Below are 13,952 nucleotides of genomic sequence, written 5' to 3'. Positions count from 1 at the left end.
TTATTTAAAAAGCTAACACTACCTGTGTTTACTTGAGAGTTGAAAACTTGCACAAGACTTGAACATAGGTTATGTATGAAGATTTTTCCTAGGCAGAGAGAAGGGGTAGAATTTTAGGAGTGTATCCGATTTATAGCTGTTCTTATAGTTTGCTGATGTGTGAACTGTGATACTGAAGAGGTTGAAAGGGGCCACTGTATATCTCATGAATTACTCATCTTAGCCTCTGATATGAAGAAGGTCATCAGATCAACATTATTTTGCCTCTATCAGATGTTCTCATACTCCCCTTTTCTGTTTCTTTTGAGCATAGCAAATAAATAAATTCCTTAACTTGAAACATTTAGGATCTTGGTCCTTTTTAATTTTTATTTTATCTTGACTTTTCATTGCCATGACATTTATGACCATTCACAATCTGGCCACAGTCAGTGTCGTCATAGCTGTTACTATTGTCCATATATTCAATATTCCAACAAGCAGAATTTCTTATAGTTGCTCATCCATACAGGTACTTTGTCTGCCCTGTCTGGTACCTCTTGTTTTCAACCTCCCTGCATCCTCTCTACCCCCAGTCTCAAACGTGGATATTACTCATCCTTCAAGACTCTTTCATCATGAAACTTTCCCTGACTACCACAGACTGCATACAATAGCTTATTTATCTGAATGCCCATCATATTCTAACTGTATCACTCTTACCCTAATAATTAAAACCTGGGTATTATTGCAATTTTTGCACATGCCTTCCCATTACTCTGCTGCAAGCAACTTGAGGACAGGATGAATTTTGATCTAATCTGTCTATACTTCCTAATTCGGAATTCTTTTCATATTGAAGTAACTTTCAATAAATATGTTGAATTAAAAGCACATGAATATACAAATCATTTGGAGTTATCTAACTTTAGTTCTGATCTGATAGTGTACTTGTTTGTATACCTAATATACAGTTTTGCCTGGCAAATATTTGTTTAGTGAATGAGGGGGGAAAGAAATAGTCATTAAAAATGTTTCTTAACATGATTCATTAAGGTGGCCTCCCTGGTGTTGCAGGGGTTAAGTCGCAGCTCTATCAAGCTATCACCAGCCACTGGGATGAGTTTGATTCTCAGCCAAGGAGCTGGCCCACATGGCATAGCAGCCTTCTCCTGTCTTGCCCACTGCTCCCTTCAGCAGTGTTTTTAAGTAGATCCACATGTTCTGCTCCCCACTCTGTCTCTGGTGAATCCTCTCACTCCCCACACCTCTGTCCTACACCCCAGTTTTTGTATGCATATATAAATAAATCTTAAAAAAATAATTCCTTAAGGAAGAAGAAACATTGAATTGTGTATTTTTCAGTATTTTCTTTTTAATTATGTGGAAGCAGCCTTGGCCAAGAAGACACTGAGCTTATGAATGGCTGAGGTTAATGGCTACCTATATTGCTGTGATATCTGGAGTGTATTATATAGGATGCTTAGTTCTACCTAATATGAGGGCCTGGCCGAAGTGACTTAAACAATAGGTTAATACACACTGTAGGGAATAAAGCATTAATTCCAGGGCCAGTTAAGTTCATTGTCTCAACTTCATCAGAGACCTAGGTTCTTACTGGTTTATACCCATGCTAGTTAAAATCTTGACAACTTTAGTGATATTAAATGATTTCATATTCATAAGCCAGCACAATTATACCCAGTGGAAAAAAGAGCATAGTTCTTCCTTTGACTATTTTTGGTAGCAATAAAACCTGTTGCAGAAGCCCTGTAGCCATCCCACCTTGTTTCTTATTAGCCAAAGTTTGAGTCACATGACTGATGCCAAAGCATTTTTTGGTAAAGGTTTTGGGATTGCCATGATTGGAGTAGACTGAGGATCTACCACTGATAGGGTTGTGATCATGTCTGCAAGGTATATTGCTCAGTGAAATCAGGCTCCTGTTATCAAGGGTAAATGTGTCATGGTTTTGGGAAGTAACATCAGTATTTCCATAATGGAGTAAAAATTTCCTTGGTATAGATCAGTGATTAGTGTGGGAAGCAGAGGCTGTGGGCTTTTGCCTTTCTGTTCCCAAGGGACATTTAGCAATGTCCCAACCCAGGGAAAAATTTGCTACTGATTGCTGCTGGGTAGAGGTCAGAGATGCATCCTGAATGCCCAGAGGATCCCCTACAACAAAGAGTGATCTGTCTCCTCAGTAACACTGAGGTGGAAAGTCTGACATAATTGTTCTCTGGGAGAGACACGTTGTCTAAAAATCTTACTACTTAGTCATACTTTTACTCGGGACAGTGAGTGCCATTTTTCATAAATATTATTTTATTTTAGAAGAATAATATGCCAGTGTGAATTATCTGTTAAAACAATAGTAAAACATTACCTCAAACTACCTGGCCAGCCACTTAGCCAGGCTCTAGGGGAGTCAGTGTGACTTAGAACACTATGGGCTCTGACAGTGAGTCTGAGCTCAAATAAAGAATGAACCTAGGAGGCCAATTTGTGTCAGGTACAACCACTGTTTCCTTTATCAAAAGTAGTCAAAAAGTCACCAAGTGTCAAGAAAAGGGGGAGAAAAATGGACTGTCTCCTATTTCATTGGGCTATCCAAAGAGGTTTCTAATGTGTAATAATTTTCCTGGTGAGAAACTGAGTTTCAGTGATGTAAGTGAACGGTTCAAAATATATATTCAAGAGAAAAAAGTTGTCTTCAATTTTATGAGAATCACTTTTTCTCTTTAGATTTTTTTTTTCTTAGTGATAATTTGTTGACCTCATAATTTAGGACCAGTTAGAATCTAAAATGTACCAGTTAGAATTTTGAGAGTCTCTAGTTCCATAAACAATACTTGCCATCCTTTTTGTCCTTTATTTTTACTCCCTTGCATTATCCATACACCAGTCTCTTGGATTATTAGAATGTCATTTTCCTTTAAAATTACAGTCATATGTTACTTATTTTTATGCTGTACAGCTTCTAGCACAATGGACTGTACATAGTAAATGTCATGTGTATTTCTAAATACTTTTGGCTGTCCAGCTTCCAGTTCCCCTTTGTATCAGAGGAGAATCAGTCACCATATGGAGAAACACCCACACAGATACGTTTTCTGTCTCCCACCAAGAAAGTGTAAAGATTTAGACCCTGCTTCTTCCTGCCCTCTGTACTAGCACAAGGGACATGTGATCTAAGCATCTAAGCACTGTGGATGTGTTGGTTTCCTTTTACTACAGGTAACATAGCCCTTGAGTATTCTTGATGGTGTTCTTACAAAATGGAAGCCACATGGGTCCTTAAGTCACTCTTTGGAGAAGAACTTCCTGGGAGAACTGTATGATTCACACTGAAATGTATGACATTAACTCCATCAGATTTCAGGTTCTGGTTCCTGTGATAGATAACCACTTTCCTGACTGGCACATCGATGAAAAATTATTTGTCAAGAAAAGTGCTTAAGACAATTACCCAGGGAGGCAGGGGAGTGAGCAATAAAAGAGGAATGTTTTATAGTCCTACAGGAGTATTTGGAATGCCACTTCTGCCACTTATTATTTGAGTGCCTTAGTCGAAGGGAACCTAAAACTAAGTGCTGGGCAATGTCTTCTTGCATAAGGTAGAAAGAGTGAAGTTATCCCATCAGAGCGTGGGCAGATGCAAGACCACATACTCAAGAGCCTTCTCATCTCATTTTGCTTTCCTAAAATGCTTCTCTATTTTTCTCTGAAAAGTATTCTGTTATGTTTCTGATACAAACTAATCTTTTGTGAATTTGGATGACATAATACTTTTTAAAAAAATAAGGCTTCTGCATGCTTTGATAAGCTGAAATGTCATATTTCATGCCTGGCAGCTAGAAGTTAAAATTCTATAATTTATAGGGTGACCTGGAACCATCACTCTCCATTTACTTCCCCCCAACACTTGCTGTAACATTTCCAGGGGGTAGCCTAGTGGGTTTTCAGATTCCAACACTACTGACTGTGGCCCCTCATTTTGCCTCTCAAAACAGCTTAATGGAGGCTCAGTGTTATGTGACCTGAAAACTAGCATTTCACAGATAATATTATTTTGTGCCAAAGAGCTCACTCTAATATAATGTCCAATCTTCCCACAATTATCACATTTCCTCTCCCTGCTGAGCACTCTAAAGCATTTTTGCTAAGTAGTTACAGAACCACAGTGGAAATAGTCCCATTCTCTGGTGGCCAGATTTGCAAATTTATCCCAATCATAAATGCCACACACAAGCTTCATGTATGCACAAAGACTATGGTGATGCCAACCAGGTATGTGGGTTATTCTGGGGTGCCCTCTTTGCCATTACTCTTGCTGCAATGGGATTGTTGTGCAGTGGACTAGAACTCCCAACAGCTCCAATTTCTGCCTGCTGCCTCAATGAATTTTATATTAGCAGGCAAATGAAACACTCAACCAAGTGAAAGGAATTCATAATGCAGAGTCTTCCCAGGATCAGAGTGTGCTGTGCCTTTTGCAAAAAAGGATTGTGGCTATCAGTGTGCGATGACTAATCGAGATAAATCGCCCCTTTACAACACATCTGGCCTCAAGTCATTTAAATTAGGGGAGTTCAGCTGTAGAACAGCAGCTGAACTGGAGCCTACAAATTCATATGCTTCCTACACTTGCATAAATGCTAAATGCTAAATGCTGAGCTTGGTAATGATTGGGAACCCCTCATTTCTGAGAGACTGATAGGTCTGTGTAGTATTTCTTTGCAGAGCATTGACTAGGATTGTGTAATAAAAGTTCAGATGTAGTCTTCCAAGCAAGATGGTCTAAATTAATGTTTATGAAACCTGTTTATTAACCTGAAAATGCTTGTCAAAAGAAAAAGCTTTCTTTTCTCTTCATATGGCATGTTAGTTAATATCACCAATCTTTCCATCTCATACCTGTTTTCACTATAATTATGTCAAAGACATTGTCCAGCTTCCAGCTACCCTTTGTACTGGGGGAGAATTCACCATTGTGTTGAGAAATAGCACCTTGTCTTTCAAGAAGAAAGCTCAAAGTTTCCAACTCTCCTTTTTCCTGCCCTCTGGCTTGGAAGACATGGAGAATGTGACCCAAGCCTGTCTCCTTTTGAATCTTATACCACAGATACCACAATGGCAACTTATCCCCTATGTTCACCATTATCCCCTTCCATACTACCCTTAAACAATGCTAAGGCCCTGGAGTTTGTTGGTGAAATTTCTGGTAGGATTCTAATCTGTCATAGAGATTAGAGTTGGAAAGACCTTAGATATCCTTTCGTTCATTTTATTTTGCAAAATAGAAATTGGAGCCCTGTTTAATACAAGTGGAAGTAGCACAACAGTGTGGTTGGTTGCAAGGGAAGTTATGCAATATTGTGTTACATTGAAACAGAACATAAGTGACCCAAGTGGTACTGGTTTCACCATGCTTTGAATTTCCAGGTCACTCCTGCAACATTGTATTTATTTCTGAGCGCAGCCCATTAAGAGGAATATTGAAAAGATCAGCTGATTCATGAAAATTATTCCATGATAGTAAAAGATCTTGCAATCATGCTCATAAGCAAAAAGTAAAAAGTTGCTGGAACTTTGCATAAAAGAAAGTGCTAGAGAAATTTGACAACTGTTTTTGAATGAAGAAGAAGAGTCATTTGGAGACTTGGTTCCCAGGAACCAGAGCAGAGCTGGAAAACACTTGAGGTTACATGCAGTTTGTGTGTAGGGAAGTGTGCATGCTTGGGAGTGAAGCATGTCATAGAATTAAGGGATTATCACAGACTAAAACCAATGTCCCAACTTAGTCTGTGGGCTGTAGGGGACAGAGCCATGACCAATAGCTCTGAGTGGCAAGGAAGCAAAACTCAGCTATAGCAGGAATCATATTTTTAAAACTCAAACTATCTCCTTATGGGCAGGATTACTCAAGGTGGAGAGAGTATCTAATCCCTCAGCATTTCAAAGTTTCAGATTTATCAACAGAATGGTTTAGAGAAGATTGGTGCATCAAAACAGGTTTTGATTAAACTGATTCTTGGTTCTTGCTAATTCTGAGTTTCTGGGATCCCATAACTCACAGATACCAGACAGCTCCTGTTGGTCATGAATTTAATTTGCAATGAGGATCCCAGATACCTATTTCTTTCTAGTTGTCTTCCTGCCAGTCATATTTCCTGGCTTAAAAAAGTACTTAAATTAAAGGCCCCCCAAGAATATCACTCAAGTTCTAAAGGGATTCCCTAGTTACACATCTTATTAAAGAACAGTTTTTATTTTAGTTACTATATCCTGTACAAAAAAGTATGAATTTAGGAGACCTTCGTAGATACTTGTTCTTAATGACCTACACTAAACTTTGGGTGATAAAATTAATCTCATTATGTAATTTAATACCAAATTAGAAAGTATTAATGAAAGCTATCACTTGTGTAAGTCAGTTGTTTTAACATGTACATATATATATATACTGACCCTAGTCTACTTCTGTCAGTTAATTGGAGTTCATTTTTATTCATTTGCTTATTTATACTTTCTAGATTATGAATTCTGAGTCAATTGTGACTAAGTGATGCAGGCCCATTGGGGAAATGACCTTAATTTGTACACTAAAGCAGACATGTTTCCTTCTATTACTATAGGTTTTATTTCTGGATTCTTGAAGCATAAAGTGCAATCCATGAAAATCTCAATACCAAGACAAAAGATTTATGGGGTGTATCAGAGAGTGGGAGGATAGTACAGACAGAAATGAACACTTCCCAACCCACAGAAAGCAGCCTGTAGGGAAGAGGATGTCTTTACTGTAGAAAAGAGCCTGGAGAGCAGAATTGGGCTGCCAACTTCAAGTCCTGCTTGAAGTTGCCAACTTTAGTTCTTCTGCAGCTTAACATGCTGTGTGAAGCTGCACAAGTAATTAACCCTCTCTGAGCTCTTCTCCCCATCTGCTAGCAAAGGATGATATTAGCCTCTACCTCATGTGGTGTGGGAGGACTGAATGCATTCCTTACATATGTGAACAGTGTAAGCTCTGTTTTAGTGTTTGATGTTATTACTATAGTTATTTTATTAGAAGAGAAGGTAATGGTCTGTCTGTTCTTCCTGGGAGTGATTTAATTTATTCCACATTGAGGAGTGAAAACCCATGATAGAGACCTCTTATAGACATTCTCCAGATCTTTCTGATCCCATTGCTCCTTATCCATTTCTCATGTCTTTGACTCTCTTTAAGTCTTTTTCTTTCCTTTTTCAAACATTGATTGATTTTTAAATTATTTATTTATTTACTTATTTATTTATTTATTTATTTTAAAGATTTATTTATTTATTCATACAGAACTGGGGTACAGGCCAGAGGCCCAGGGGCGGTGAGAGGCTTCACCAGAGACAGAGTGGGGAGCAGAACAGGCAGATGGACGAAGCACACTGCTGAGGGAAGCAGCGGGCGGGCCAGGAGAGGTCTGGCTCGCCATGTGGTCTCCTCTGGGGCAGGCGGCAGGCGGGAATTGAACTCATGTGGAAGTGGCTTCAGACTCTCAGTGCTGTGCCCCAACCCGCTGCGCCACCAGGGAGGGCCTAAATTATTTATTTTTAACTGAAGTAACTTTGGGGTGTCCCCACCATAGTGCACCCAACACCAACTCACCCATATTGTACCACTGTATGCCATAGTACTTCCTTTCCTCCTTTCCTCTCCTCCCACCCTCCCCTCTTGCTGTCTCAGTTCTGTATTCAGCTATCAAGGGTTAGTTTTCCAGCTTGTCTTTCTCTGACTTAATTTAGTTACTTTATATTCTACATATAGTAACACCATCTGGTATTTATCTTTCTCATGACTTATTTCGCTAATGTTATCCTTTAGGAGATAAGTGCATGAAGAAGACAACATGGTTTTGATGGCATGAAACAAGGAAGAAATGAGTTCTTATTAATCTTTCTTTACCTCAATGCTAGTCATAATTTAAAGAGAATTGGGACATGGCTTGCTAGGATAACAATATTGTCCTGACTGAAGGGGTGATTTTGTGGTATCCCCACTGTAGTACACCCACCACCAGCTCACCTGTATGGTCTATGGTGCCACTGTTGAGTGCTTCCTTCCCTCCTTTCCTCTGTGTTCTTTCCCCTCCCTTGCCTCTGGACTCAGGTCACTGGCTGTCTTCACAGTAACCAGGGTCTGGGCAGAGTTTATAGATTCTGCCCTTGTGTGATCTGCCCTGAGACATATTCAAAAGGAGGTGGAATGGTGGTGGAGAAGAAGCATTCTTATCCCACAACTGAGCCTTCAAGAATAAGCGATTCTCCCCCTTCACAAATTCTAGTACATTTCTCTCTGGCCTGTCTGGAACAGCTCACCTTTTCTGGCTCCACAAGATAGGAGAAACCTTTTGGTGCAGCTGCTTGTTTGGGCTGATTCAGGGGCCTGAGCAGACATTTATTCATTCCTTTTAGAAGACAGCCTCTTTCCTTCCCTCTGGAGTTACTTCTTGCCAAAGTGGCTGCTGTCTGGCAACAGGGCGGTCTAGGATGGTCAAGTTTCAAATGTCACCATGCAAATGGCAGTTCCAAGGATTGAAGTCAAGGATGGAATGCCAAACCTTAAATGTCCCTCAAATACATGTTTTCCTAACTAGTGACTTGCCATGGAAATAAACAGCAATTATTGCAAAAATCACCCCCTCCCGCATCTCCATTTTCTGCTTAGTTTCCCAAGCCACTACATGCGTGTTTTATGTTAGGAAGATGGTTTGGCCCACTTAGGATTTTGAAGCCTGGAAATGGAAGGCGGTAGGGCACACGTGCCACAGGGCCATGAAGTGACAGAGTCACCACTGGCCCAGCTTTCCAAGTCACTGTTACAGACACAGGGGTTTGCTTTTAAAGCTGCTGATGACACATCAAAATGAGGGAAGAGGATGCCGCTGCTTTAGAAAGAGACTTAAAGAATCTTACTTTCTGACTTGGAAAGAAGTTTTGAATTCAGACTTTTTTTAGATGGTGCACAGAAAATGAAAGGCAAATGACAGGGTACTTACCTGAAAAATCCCCATGAGAGACACCGTATCCAATAGCCTGTGAATGCATCAGCAGAGAGAATGGGGTACACTTTTTGCTCTTTAGGGTGCTGGGATGGCATCCGTTACTGCAGGCGAAATTTCGCCACAAAGCAATGAGCCAAAGAAAACATTACTATTTAACTATTATAGGCTGCTGTAATTCCGTCTTCTCTCCATGAACAGCAAATGAGTCAAGCTAACTAATGCAGAAGGTTGGACTCGTTTTCTTTGGAGGGGCCCCAGGAGAATTTTCATAGTGTCTTTTTGCTCACACAACCTAGTTCTTTTCTTAGTTGTGCAGTTACTCATCCATCTCTGAATTTGGATGGGATCAGGAGAAATGAGAGGATGAACTTTCCAGAGGAATCAGGGCAGCTTTTGATGATTCTGAGGGATGCGTGAGCATTGGGGGGAGGGGGGAACCTCTGAATTCTTTAATATTTGTCCCATGTAGAGAGTGGGTAGCTCAGTTTTTATGAAACTTGCACATAACTTTCAAATAAATGGAAACCGCCCCACTAGCAATGATTCAGTCTCTTTCATAGTAGTAAAAAAAAAAAAAATCAATGAATAGAAAATAAATCCATACTAGAAGCCCTGATTGAATGATTGTATTGGGAAGCATCCTTGATGTAACTCCTTGTCAGTTGTTATTTCATAGTAAAAAAAATTTTTTTTAAGTTATTTGACAGTCTACGAAATTAGTTGAAGTCTCTAGACTTTAATACAAAGTAGACTGATTCAAAACAGAACTTTAAATTTTGATGCCATATGAAGTTGGCAGTTCCCATTCAATTTAAATTCCAGATGAACAGTGAAGAGTTTTTTAGTATACATGGTTCATTGAAAAATTCATTGTCCAACTGAAATACTTCTGTTTAAAATATTTGTTCACCTAAATTTCCAGGAATTCAGTGATTTATCTGGCAACTCTAGCTTCATACTGTTTAAATTGTTGGAGAGTAATTGATTCTTAGAAAAATGATTTTAAGAGTTTGGATGTGGTAGGTGAGGCATGCATTTTCTGGTGTCTGGGTAACCTGGCTTGCACATACCAGGGTGTTTCAGTGAAGAACTGACAGACATGCCCTCTCTGCTAATAGATTTCCCTCCAGGACAGCCAGAGGCCTGGGGTGCTACTGTTGCACCTTAGAACTACTGGTGAGAAGCTGTTTCTCCCCAGTCCTGGAGAGCTGCAACAATGCTACCTCTCCTATCCATTTCCTGTGGAGATGCTGGGAGGGGGTGACTTTTGCATGATTGCTGTTTATTTCCTATGCTGTATGTTCTGCCGAGAATAAGAATGTAGAGTGTTTTCTTCACTCTTTGGTTTGGAGACTTCTCCTCTTTTCTCACTTGAATAGAAAAAAAGAAAGTTATATCAGGACTTACATTTGGATGTGCTCACAGTCTATGTTTTCTATGTAATGACTGTCAAATCACACAACCTGAAAATTCACTTTCAATTAGAGTCACGCAGACACTTTGGCACAGCAGAATGATGTAAACACACTAGTGAGGTATAAAGTTAGACCACAAAAGACTTAGCTGATAATGACTTCTGTTGCCTTTGGGGTGATTTATTTTATGGAACTCTGAATGAATAAATTAAAAATAATATAACTTGGGAAAGAATACATTTTTGTCAGGTCTCAAAGTGAGAAAATGGGGCGGGAAGTAGGATGTTTTTTGACAGTCCAATATTTTCTTCATTCACTAACTCATTGGTTCATTTGAAAAGAATTTACTGAGAACCTACTGTGTACTAACTGTTGGCTACTTGCATTTGATTGAGAGTGGTAGAAGAGACAGAGTTTAAGGTAATACAATATAACAAATGCAAAAAGAGATAAATTTGGGTCATTGTGACAGAGGCTAGTCACACATTGGGTGGCTAGAATAGGGGCAAGTTTCCTGGAGGAGGTGATGACTGAACTGGATCCTAAAGGAGAAGAAGATTTTATGCAACTGAAGAATAGAGGGAGCTTATTCCACATAGAGAAAGTAGCCTCTGTGCAGGCCTCATTGTGTTGGAAGTTCCAGTGCTGTTGTGGAAGTGTTAGAACATGGAGTGAGGGATAGGGTAGAAAGGTGAGACTGGAAAGGTGAGACCGTCCCAGATCTCTAAGGACTGCTTGTAATGGTAAAGGATTTGAATTTTCATCCAAGAGCAGTGGGGAGCCAACATAGGCTGCTAGTCCTGAGAGCAGCATCACCAGATCTGTATTTTAGAATAATCATCTCTGACTATAAGGTGAAGAGAGAAGAGGGAGCCTAGACCTAAGCCAGATGACCATTTCAATATATATTTTTTGTCATCTGAAATGGTCACCAGGACTCAGAACAGGGTGTTAATTGTGGTAGTGGGACTTGGGCTGGGTGATTTAGAAAAGACTGGCTTTGATTGGTTTATAGTTTGGGACCAGTGGGACTATGTAAAGAAGTTGAGAGACCATTGCATTGCTTCAGCATTTCCTCAGAGCATGTGGGATGCCACTGACTTTACCTGTACCCAATAACCACTTTTCGACAACTTAATGTGGGCCAAACACAAGGGGCATGAGGGTGAGTAAGTGAGGCTTTTTCTCTGTATGGTACAAGTTCATGTGCAACCATGGATCTTATGGTCTGCTGAGGAAGGAGTACACCCACCCACCTACACTTAGCTGAATTAAAATTGGGTGTGGCATAGGCGTTTGTATTGGTTAGGATAATTTTTGTTTGGTTGTAAGAGAAAAGTCACCTTCATTAGAGCTGATCAATAATGGACAAACTTACTCTTCCTCTATCAAGAAAATGTCACAAATCTTTGCCATCAGGTAAGTCTGTATCCATGGCCAGAAAGCACAACTTGATGAAGCTTGGTGTGCTGTGATCAGCCATCTCGTTTAATAGCTAGCATTGATAGATCACCCCTAGCGAAGACCAGCAGACATCTGAAGTGAATGAAAATATTTCCCCCCATATTAATTGTGCATGTCTTCAGCTTACTCCTGGGACATACCTAGACTGAGTTCCATGGTCATATAGGAAGGTTCTATTGGGAATTTCCCCTGAAATTTTCTGAAAGAGGGCTTGATTTACTACTTTGTAAACTTTGTAGGTATCTTCAATCTGAAGGAATGAAGGGGAGGTTAGGGGAAGAGAGAACTCGAAGTAGGTATTCCAGTTACCTACTTTTCTGTCTACATAATAAATAAAAGAACTAGATAATGAAAAGGCCTTTTTTATGGTATTGGTCTTGAGGGTTGGTTGGAGGATGATGGGGCACTACGGGCTTGATTTAGAGTCTCAATGTTTGAGGGCCTTCATTTCCTTGGAGACTAATCATCTCTGGGAAACTGAGGCCGAATGTTGCATTTGGTTGTCATTCCACCGAGCATTTCCTTTTGGATCTTGTCGGACATTTACTAACCCAAACCTTGGAGCTTTTTTGTAAGTTCCTCTGACTCGTAAGCTGTCCAGGCTTTGTGAAAACATTTGGATTTTTCTTCCTTTTCTTCTTTCTCTTCCTTTTCTTCTTTGTCCTTTGCAATTGAGTGCTCCTGAAGTCCCCTTTTCATACAATCCATCCTGAAAATTCATCTTGGTTTTCCTCTAACTCTTGATGTTTTGATGTCCATCTTTCTTCCTTCTAAATTATCTCTCACAACTTTTTGGCCAACATCTAAAATATATATTTTTTCTCTTTTCATGTTCATTGTTCTTTCAATATAGCAGAGATTTCCCCATATTTGTCCACACTGATATAGACATATTTTTGTATTAGTGACAGCTGTTTCTTGCTTGGATGGCTTCTTTATCATCTTTTATGGACTTTAAGTTCTAAGAGCCTGAAACTTTCAGTTAAGCTCATAATGACTTTTTGGGGGCATTTTATTTTCAGTACATTTAAGGAGATTGTGGAGGTGTCTTTCAGATTGTCTCCCTTGTCATGAGATGTAGAGTACTGACCTACCTGTGGTTAAGCACCAACTCTAGCACTTTGCTGAAGCCCTTATGTTGTCAAACATGCCATTTATCTCCCTTTGCCTTCCAGACTCATACCAACCCTTCTACACTGTGCCTTGCTGGGGCTTGGAGTGTAAAAGCTACAAAACTTCCTTGCTAGCTGGATTTCTGTTGCATCTACTAGCAGAAAGCACTGTTGAGGGATTAACAGGTGGGAAGAGGAAAGTGACATTTGACTTTATGGTCATTCTGTGTGGGATGATTGTCAGATCTAAGTATAGCGGTAATATTTCAGTGCTTCTAGGCTTTGCTGAAAATTCACCTTTTTTTTTTTTGGTGAATCTAACAATGGGATTCCCATCAGTGTAGCTCATATTAAAGGCTTATAAGCTCCACTCAACTCTGAAATGAGCAATGTCTGAACCTTACCCCTCTTTCCTTTTGAAAAATCAATCCCTTCCTCTCTGTTTCCCACCATTTAGCAATTTTTAAAGCAATTCCCTGAATTAAATTCTTTGTTTGAAGTACATAGAATATGTTCTGTTTTCTTGACTGGATATGCCTAAATACAACATGGCAAATCAAAGGCAAAAAAAGTACAGTTTTCTCTTTGTTATAGTAGTTTTCATTAACAAAAGAAGAAAACTTTTATAACTTTTCTCCTGAAGTCATATTGTAGGATAACAATGTAGGTATCATGAACATCAAATCAGTGCCATCTTGGGTATCAGAAAACAAAATATCGCTGGTGGAGTTAAACCATTTACAACAAAATATAAGTGGTCAGATTACAGAGTACTACTTTAAAGTCAAAATTACTGGCCACAGACAAATCTTTTAATCTTTTTGAACCTCCATTGAAGGCTCAACATCCAGTCTGAATCATAAAGTTACAAAGTCAAATGAGGAATATGTGAGAATGCTACTCAAACTTATTATGAAGATACTAGTATGAGAAATAATAAAGAA

This window comes from Condylura cristata, unplaced genomic scaffold, assembly GCF_000260355.1.
Source record: "Condylura cristata isolate star-nosed mole 26May11 unplaced genomic scaffold, ConCri1.0 scaffold00006, whole genome shotgun sequence".
Lineage (NCBI taxonomy): Eukaryota > Metazoa > Chordata > Mammalia > Eulipotyphla > Talpidae > Condylura > Condylura cristata.
Note: the sequence above shows the minus strand (reverse complement) of the source record.